Below are 9,137 nucleotides of genomic sequence, written 5' to 3'. Positions count from 1 at the left end.
TGAAAGGTAAAAGAAAATGAGGGCCAGACCTAGCTAGAGTTAGGGAAGAGTTAGGGAGGGGGGATAAATTCACATAGCATTATATGTAGCACAAAGGATAGGAGGAGTTGAGTATGCCTTAGATATACTAACAAGACAGTCCCTTTGTGTGTATGTGACATGGCTGACCATAAGAAAAGGAGGGGCTAGTTTAAAGTTCACATTATTTCTGATAATGGAGATGGGATGTTATTTTTCCTGTGCTATATCAATGGTACGTAAAAAGCTTACATACTACTCAGTAGAATGTGAGTTTCTGGAAGGCAGGTGATGCTTGTCCATTTTGTCTTTGTGTACACAACCCCTAGCATTATATTACATTTTGCACATAGAGGAGCTGGACTTGAGATTGCACTGGTATGATAAATTCCAGGATGAGAAAATTCCCTTCCCTGACATAAGTAACTACTTTCCTGCAATTGAAAGCCTGAGATAGTTGTCTAGAGCACTAGGAGATTAAATGAATTGCCCAGGATCACACACTAGTGTGTGTATGAGGTTAGACTTGAACTCAGGTCTTCCTGGTAGCAAAGCTAGCTCCCTTATTAACGATGACATGCTGTCTCTCATTCTGCACACAGAGCAGCTTTTTCATTAGAGCTTATTGAATTGGACTAAATTGAATATTAATCACATGCATCTTTCATGGCTAATCTATTTCAAGTGTTAGACCTATCTCCTCTGCTAGGACAGTAAGCTTCTCTAGGAAAGAGACTACACATTAAAATTCTTGGTGTCTATTCTGGGCTGCCCACATAGTAGGTTTTCGGCAGAGACTGGGTGAATTGATTCAATTGTTGAATAGTGTCTTGCATGACAAAGGGCTTTCACCCCTTCAGGGAGCCAATAACTTCTCTCCTGAATTGTACTCCCCTTGCTCTAATGCAGGAAATATGTTCAACGCAGGACTTTCAATTAGCCCAGGTTATTAGTTTCTTACATCCTGTAATTGTCTTTGGAGATGTCCTCTTAAATTCCCTAAGTAGCATGGGTATCAGGGACAATTTGAGGCCATTCTGAAAGAGCTGGCAGTCGATCTGATTAATATTAGGCCAATTACTTTTACTAAAATTAAAATTTGTCAAGTATGGTTGGATGATGAGTCTTGGCAGCTAAAGAGAGCTCTTAACAAGCCATGCAGAGCCCTTTGGCAGAAAGGAAATGGTTCCATCTCATGGCAAAGGTCCGGCTGTTAATGATAGTACCAAGGCTGAAAGAAACAAACTTTGAGGCTGCAGATGTCAAGGACAGACCTTCTTGCTTTTGCTTACTTCCCTTAGCATCAATCAAAAAAGAAATATTTACTGAGTACATGCTCCAAGCTACCCTGAGTTAAGCTTGGGGTGGAGACAGTGCAAGAAGGAAACATCATCTGGGACTTTGTGGAGTTCACAAGTTAGTTGGCAAGGTAAATAAAATATGTGTGAAAGCAAATTATACTAGAGAATGTGGGATTGCAACATGGTCCAAAGCAAGGATTCTTAATATTTTTTGTGTCACAAACTCCTTTGGGTAAAACCTAAGGAGTCCTTCTCAGGATAATGCTTTTAAAGGCATAAACTAAAATATATAAGATCACAAAGGAAACAAAATTACATCAAAATGTGCTTATCAAAATATTTTTTAAAAAAAGTCCTGGACCTCTGATTAGAAACCTCTAGCTTAGGGAAAGGAACAGTGATCTAGAAATTAGAAGGTCTTAGTTTCATCATTAACTCATGGGATAGGAAAACCACCAAACCTTTTTGGACCTCAGTCCCTCCATCTATAAATTGAGCGGATTCCAAAGCCATTTGTAGTTCTAAGATTCTCAAAGCCCAAATTATGAGCAGGATGGAAGGTAAGTAATAATGCTAACCTCACATAAAAGACCACAGCCCATTTTGGGGTGATGTGCAGGGCAGATATTATTGGAACGTTTTCTCTTCTTAAAGTGACACTATACGTTCAGGTATTTACTGAGCATCTATTTTGTATTCAGTCCTTGGAGAAGCATTACTCGGTATGATTGATTCATTAGTGAGGAATAGAGATAAATTTTATAGGAATCATAGGATTTTGAGGAAACACTTTGAAAAGACACATAGAACACTGGATCAGGAGTCAATAAGACTTGAATTCAAATTCAGCTTTCTACAGGTACTAGCTCTGTAATCTTGGGCAAGTCATTAGTCTCTTAGATTCTCCATCTTTAAAATGGGGATAATGATACCACCTATCTCCCACCTACCTCCCACAGTTGTAAGGATTAAACGAGATAACTGTAAAGCACTTTATAAACCTTAAAATGCTATTCAAATGCTAGCTTTTAGTTAAGAGAAGTACAAGACAAAGTTCTGGCTCTTAGAAAGGGAGTTTATTGTCTATTGGGGAGACAAGGCACGCACATGCACAAATTTAAGTCAATATCCAAGAGTGAAATAGCAACTATGTTCACAATATGAGAGCCTTATACAAGGCATGGAAAGGATGATTAAGTGATAAATAACAGGCTTAGGTTTAAAGATGTAGACTAAATGGTTCAGAAGATGTTATTTTTAATCACCTTCTTTTAGTTTGGGCAAGAGAATAAGTAGATGATCCACCCCAAAGACAACAGGGTCAGAGGGATGAGGAAAAGAGTTTTTTCATTCTCCATGTTTGTCCAAATGCCCTAGATTCTTGGTATCAAAGGAAACATTTGTCTAAAAAAAAAAGCTCAGATTTCCATACTCTTCTAGAGTTTACAAAGAACCTTCATTTTATAGATGAGAAAACTGGAGCTCAGGGACAATTGGAACATTCTATATTTTTCCTACTATGCTTTAGTCCCTCAGGTAATGTTACAAAAATAGACTGAAAAGCCAATGCTTAGCATAATGCCTGGCACACAGTAGGCACTTACTAAATGATTAATTGATTAAATGTCAGAGTTGGAGAAGATCTTAGATCACAGATTATCAGAGTTGGAAGGGACTTTAGAGATCATTTGGCCCAAACCTGGCATTGTACAGGTGAAGTAACTGAGGCCCAGGAAATAGAACATCACACATAGGTAGTCAGTGTCAAAGTAAGCCTTAGAGCCTACCTGGATTTTACGCTTTTTACTAAGGCACATTCCCCCTGCAGATAGTCTATAAATAATTTATTAAGCATATGGATTTGCCCCTTTGGAAATAAAATGCTCTCTTCTTCTGTCTTCTCCATTCCTTATTCTCCCCTCCCCCATTACAGTTAGTAACATTGGCCCCTCATTTTCAGCTTCATGGTTGCTAATGATTAAGCATCCACCTTCCTTTGCATATGGTGCTTAGAGATGTGCCAAGTGGTAACAGTGTTCATGCATCCATCATTTTTATTTATGGAGCTTAAGCTTAGGACTGGTAAAAGACAAGGTTGCTTGGCTGCCTGGGGAAATAAAACATTTGTTTGGAAAGTAACAGTGAGGTCAACAGAGATAATTGGAGCTGTAAGCTTGTGTGTGTCAGCCAATGAAATCATAAGCAAGACTCAGGCTATTTATGCATTAGTGAGCCATGCATCTGGATCTCAAAGGAATCATAGGGGTCAAAGCTAGAAAGGGACCTTAGAGATCAGTTAGTTCAACTCTATTATATTAGTCAGGAGGAAACTGAGGTCCAGAGGGTGGTGTGTCTAAGGTCATTCAAGTAATAAAAAGCAGAACTATATCTTTAACTTTAAGCCTTCTGGCTCTGAGTCTTGTACTCTGTACCTCTTCCATAGGAGAGAGGAGAAAAGGAACAGCGATGATCCTCACTACTTTCATTTCTGAGAAATGTTCTCTCTTTATAGCACCTTGATAGCCATAACTAGACAACTGCCCCTTTTAATTGTAGGATTCAGTCACGATGTCATAGAATAGGAATATAGGAAGAAATGACAAAGATTGATCTGACTCCTCCTTAGAACAAAAATGGGGAAATCAACAAGTTATTGGCCCACATCATAACAACTGCCCTAGAATCTTGGAATCCTGACTCCCATTCTAGTGCTTTCTTATCTATGCTATTTTATTAGACTTTTAAAATTTCACTAAGTTAAAGAAGAGTAAGTCCAAATTAGTGGTAAATCTACATTTTAAAAAATGAAAGAGTTTTATTAATTTTAACACTATAATAACCTGACTTGATGAACAGATATAACTCATTTTTACTTATTCATATTTTATATAAAAATGCTATTCTTAATGGATACCATTAATGTACCTAATCATAACAATAGCTAATGTTTACCTAGTACTTTAAAGATTGTAAAAACCCTTTACAGGTGTTATTTCATTTGATATTTATGACAAACTCTGAGGTAGGTACTATTATTATCCCCATTTTACAGAAAAATAAAACAAAACAAAACAAGAAAAACCCCTGAGAATGAGAGAAGTGATTTGGCCTCCTTAAGTGGCTGAGAAAGAATTTGACTTCAAGGCCTTCTGATTCCAAGTTCATTATGTCACATAGCTACTTCAGATCTAACAACCCCTTCTTATAGACTGAGAAAAATGAATTGTAGTCTTCCCTAGGTCTGGCTTGTTAAAAATTCTGAAATAACAAGGGATGAATTAATGAAAATGTTACATTATCTGACAATATCAATAGAAAAAAAAAGTAGGTTAGTTAGAGAATGGTGATTGCATTCCAAAATCTTCTCTTGCCTTACAAAAAAAATTAAATAGCAAGCTTCAATGTGCATTTAAAATAGAATTAATTTACAGAAATGGATTGATGTACAGTTTTGGATTGATGTAAAGTAAGGTGTGCCTTTATCTGGGATAAAGGAAACTCTGTCAGTAGAATGATTGGCCCTGTGAGAGAAACTTTAATCACTAGAAAAGAATCATAACATCATAGATATAGAGCTGAGAAAGGTTTCAGTGGCCTTCTAGCCCAATCCTTGTTCTTACAAATAAGGAAAAGGAAGTCCAGGAAGGTTATTTCATTTTCCTAGGATCACACAGATAGTTAATAAAGAATGGACAGCTCACATTTGAGCACTTCCAAAGCATCTTCTTTGATCTTATGACCTGCTAAATTTTATCTTATCTAGCCTTGACTTTTCAAACATTACTGGTATGCAGCTGCCTTATGCATGGAATTACTATTTCATGCCTGGTTTTGATTGGTAGAATGAAATTAGTTAGGCTTTCTTGATGAGAAATTCCACAAAAGGAAATAGGGGAAACTCTGATTTGTGGTGTACATGATCTATACAAGTTATTCTGTGTAAAGATACTCTTCTATTTTCACAGAGATACCACCACAATAAAAAAGAGGGGGATTATATTAATTATTGTTAATTCATGTGATAAAATCAAATTCAGGTGAGCCTGAGCAAGCATGCCATAATTTAATCTCTTTATTGTTTATAATGTTGAAAAAAAGACCTTGTTTATTGCCACATAAAATGGATTGCTATCTGTGATTTATGGTGGATGAGTTGATTTGGAATCTACTTGATGTCAGAAGGACATTCTGCTTGTGTGCCCAGAATAAAGTGCTTGCAACTTATGGGGGAAGGAGACTAGAAATTGCTAGACAAAGTCCTAACGCAAATCCCCAGCCTGATATGATAATGCCATAATTAAAGGTACTATAAGACTGATTTTATCTAAAGAGTCACTCAATTATTTTCCCTATTATCTTATCTTAGATACTAGTTTGTCATTTTCGGTGAAATGTTCTGCCCATTTCATGTTGAGACAGCTCCGATAGATTTTTCTCTCAGAGCCTAGTTATCTTCATCCACACCAACAATACTAGAGAAGAAAAGAAGGAAGGGCAATCAAGAACTAAAGGGAAAAAGCTGGATTAAAGCCAGGGCACATTTCAGAGGGCTAGTGCTGAGTCTGGCTATCTGCCAAAATCAGAGATCTCAGAAGTGAGTTTTGAGTTTAGAGTCTCCCAACTCTTGAGATTTCTAAATCACTTCCATTTTTTTCCTGTAGAGGGGAGAGTGGTAGGGACTGCATGTGTGTGTCTGCCCTCTGCGATGTGCTAAGGACTCATCCATCCTCCCTCAGCTCCAGCAAGGTCACCTGCTCCATATGTTTGCCTTCATTGTTAATAACATGTTCACATTTCAAATGAATATTATGCTAAATTAACCTAATTATGTATGACAGCTAATTTTCTGAGTGATGGGCAAATGGTTAGGACTAGGTTTTAATATTGTGGTGGATCCCCCAAATGCAGGTGTGAGAGCTTTGGATGAGGGTAGTGGGAAAAGCAAGCTGATAGACTTGGGTTGACTCAGAGGAGACACCCAGAAGGTAAGGTAAATCTGCTGCTGGAACAGTATCTTTCTAGAGAATCTTAATTTATGGAGTCTCTAGATTTTTAGAACTAGCAAATTTGGGTTAAATGATAGACATTGGCAAGGAATGGAAATCCAAGGCGTGTACCATTCTTTCTTCTCTTAAGTTAAAACTCAAGCATCAACTTGTGTATGACAGCCCTTTTTATTCACTCTCACTTCATTCTCCTGTCTAGGCTATGCCTTTTTACCCTATCCTTATGATATTTGATATTTAACTACTTTGTATTTATTTGCATTTTTCTCTTTATATTTTTTTGTAACTATATTGTATAATGGATTGTTTCTCCATTAGAATGTAAACTCCCTGTGAGTAGAGACTGATTCAGTCTTTCTATTTGTATCTTCTGCAGCTTCCCGAGTGTCTGGTATATATCAAGTGCTAAATAATTTGATTGCCAGATGGAGGTAGAAGGGTCTGACAGATACTTGGGTGACATCCAGGGAATCAGAGGTATGTTTACCTGAGTAGTATTAGATGCTCTAGTTCATTTTTGCAAAGGAGGGAACTTAGGTTTGAAGGTGGGAGGTGACATCCTCAAGATCATGCAACTAGTAGTGACAGAGGCACAGGATTCGGTCCTGGTCTTCTGACTGATTATGGTGTCATTTTCTCTCTGATTCACTCTGCAGAGTATCTGGTCATATTAGCCTTTATATGCATTCTGATAGCTTTTGAAATTCACAAGACTGGAAAAAGTAGATATTTTCAAAACATTCCCACCACAGAAGTTCCATGGTGTAAGCAACCATCCATCATATTATAACATGGACTACTAGAGTAGAATTATGAGGGTGTGGTGATACGTAGACATTGCTTTCCATGTAAAGACAGGATGAGTTTTTTTTCCTTTGGATCCTGGTGCCATCTGATAGTGCCCTGGGCTCCTGCCATTTCATGAAGTGCTAGAGACAGCACCTGTTCCATCTCCTGTTAGAACAAAGAGAAAAATGCAGTTTTACACTTGGCTGCTGTCACAAGCTGGGATGCACGAGTCAGAGATGCAGAGTCCTCTGAGGTTCGGAATTTGCACCGAGGAACCATTTTGGGTTGGACTTCCAGCCTGCAGTCAGAAGACTCTGGTAGAGACAGCTGCAAGGCAAGAACATCTCCATCTGATGGCAATGGAGAGGGTCTCTTCGACCCATGGGCCCTTTTGCCAGGCAGGATTGAACCTGACACTAATCACATCCTCATGTGCTGTAACTTATCCTGATGACCATGCCATTAGGGTCCATTAGGCAGTCAGTTTTAAAACCAAATCATACTTACTGTTCACAAATGCTTCCTAAAACTTAAGGCTGAGTGATAAAACAATGACTCTCATTATGCCTGGATCATTTCCTTCCCTTATTGCCGTTGCATGCTGTCAACAGGCCAGACTTTAGTGGACAGTGTTGAAAGACCAAGTTCTCCGCACTGCCTCCCAACAATAGGCCAATAATGGTGAGGTTGGACAAGGGCCCATGCACAGGAAAAACTCAAAGAACATTTATTTAGGACTCTCTCCCCCTTTGGATTTTGAACATTAAGGTTTTAGTAACACAATTTCTAAGTGAGGAGGCAACAGAGGTAAAGCTGAAAGACGTGTCAATTCACTTTCCTCATGGGTCAACAGAAGCATTTATCAAAGTACTGTAATAATTCACAGTTATATAGTACTTAAAACTCTACAAAATACTTCCCTCACAATAACCTTGTGAAGTAATAACATCTACTATTTACATAGTGCTTTAAAGTTTGTAAAACACTTTTACAAATATTATCTCATTTGATTCTTATAACAACCCTATAGGGTAGGTGCTATTGTTATTCCCATTTTATAGATGAGAAAATGAAGGCACAGACAAGTTAAATACTTGTCCAATGTCACACAGTAAGGGTCAACACTTGAACTCAGTTCTCCCTGATTCTTCAGTGCAGCACCTCTACCCATGGTACCAGGTAGGCAGACTTACCTTGTATTAACTATTTTTATAGTAATTGATTTTATAGATGAAGCACAGAGGTAATGCAACTTTCTGTAAAGTCTAACAATTAAAAAATATCAGTTTTATAAATTTGAATCTAAGTTTCCTGACTCCAAATTCTGCATTCTTTCTATCACATACTGCACTGGATGTGTGATTGTCCAGAGGCTCTTATATCTATCTATCTATTTATCATCTCTCTCTCTCTCTCTCTCTCTCTCTCTCTCTCTCTCTCTCTCTCTCTCTCTCTCTCTCTCTCTCTATATATATATATATATATATATAGTTATAGATAGACAGATAAATAGAGAGATAGATAGATGGAAGGACAGAAAGGGAATTCTGTTAGAAGACTGAGCATTAGATGGTTCCCCGGGGGACTGCTGGCTTTCCTTGTTGCAGGAATAACCTTCTTTGAGGTGATATTTGAAGTCTATTGGAGTTGATGACATCTCTTTAAGCAATAAATCAGTGTCAGGCATGGGATAATGTAGGTCTTTGATGTGGCCTAATCCCAAGAATATTTCACTAAATCTCTGCATAGGGAGCAAGGTGAAGTGACACATGGTCTCCGCTGTTCCCTTTTCTGGTGGTGATATGCCTGTCATTCATGCCACAAACAATATCTTCAGATTCTCCTGCCCTCATTCTCAATTACAGGACTGCCTTGTCGATTTGACTTTAATTTCAAATTTTTTCCCTGAGTCTCTATGCTTGCCGAGGTCAGTCCTTTTCAAAGTCTTGTTAAGTAACTAGCACAAAACTGACAACTTTGGAAAAACTAAATAATCCTTTTCTTTAAAATTTTGGAAGATTTG

Source organism: Antechinus flavipes, chromosome 2 (genome assembly GCF_016432865.1).
Source record: "Antechinus flavipes isolate AdamAnt ecotype Samford, QLD, Australia chromosome 2, AdamAnt_v2, whole genome shotgun sequence".
NCBI classification, from domain to species: domain Eukaryota; kingdom Metazoa; phylum Chordata; class Mammalia; order Dasyuromorphia; family Dasyuridae; genus Antechinus; species Antechinus flavipes.
This window is presented reverse-complemented; position numbering follows the sequence as displayed.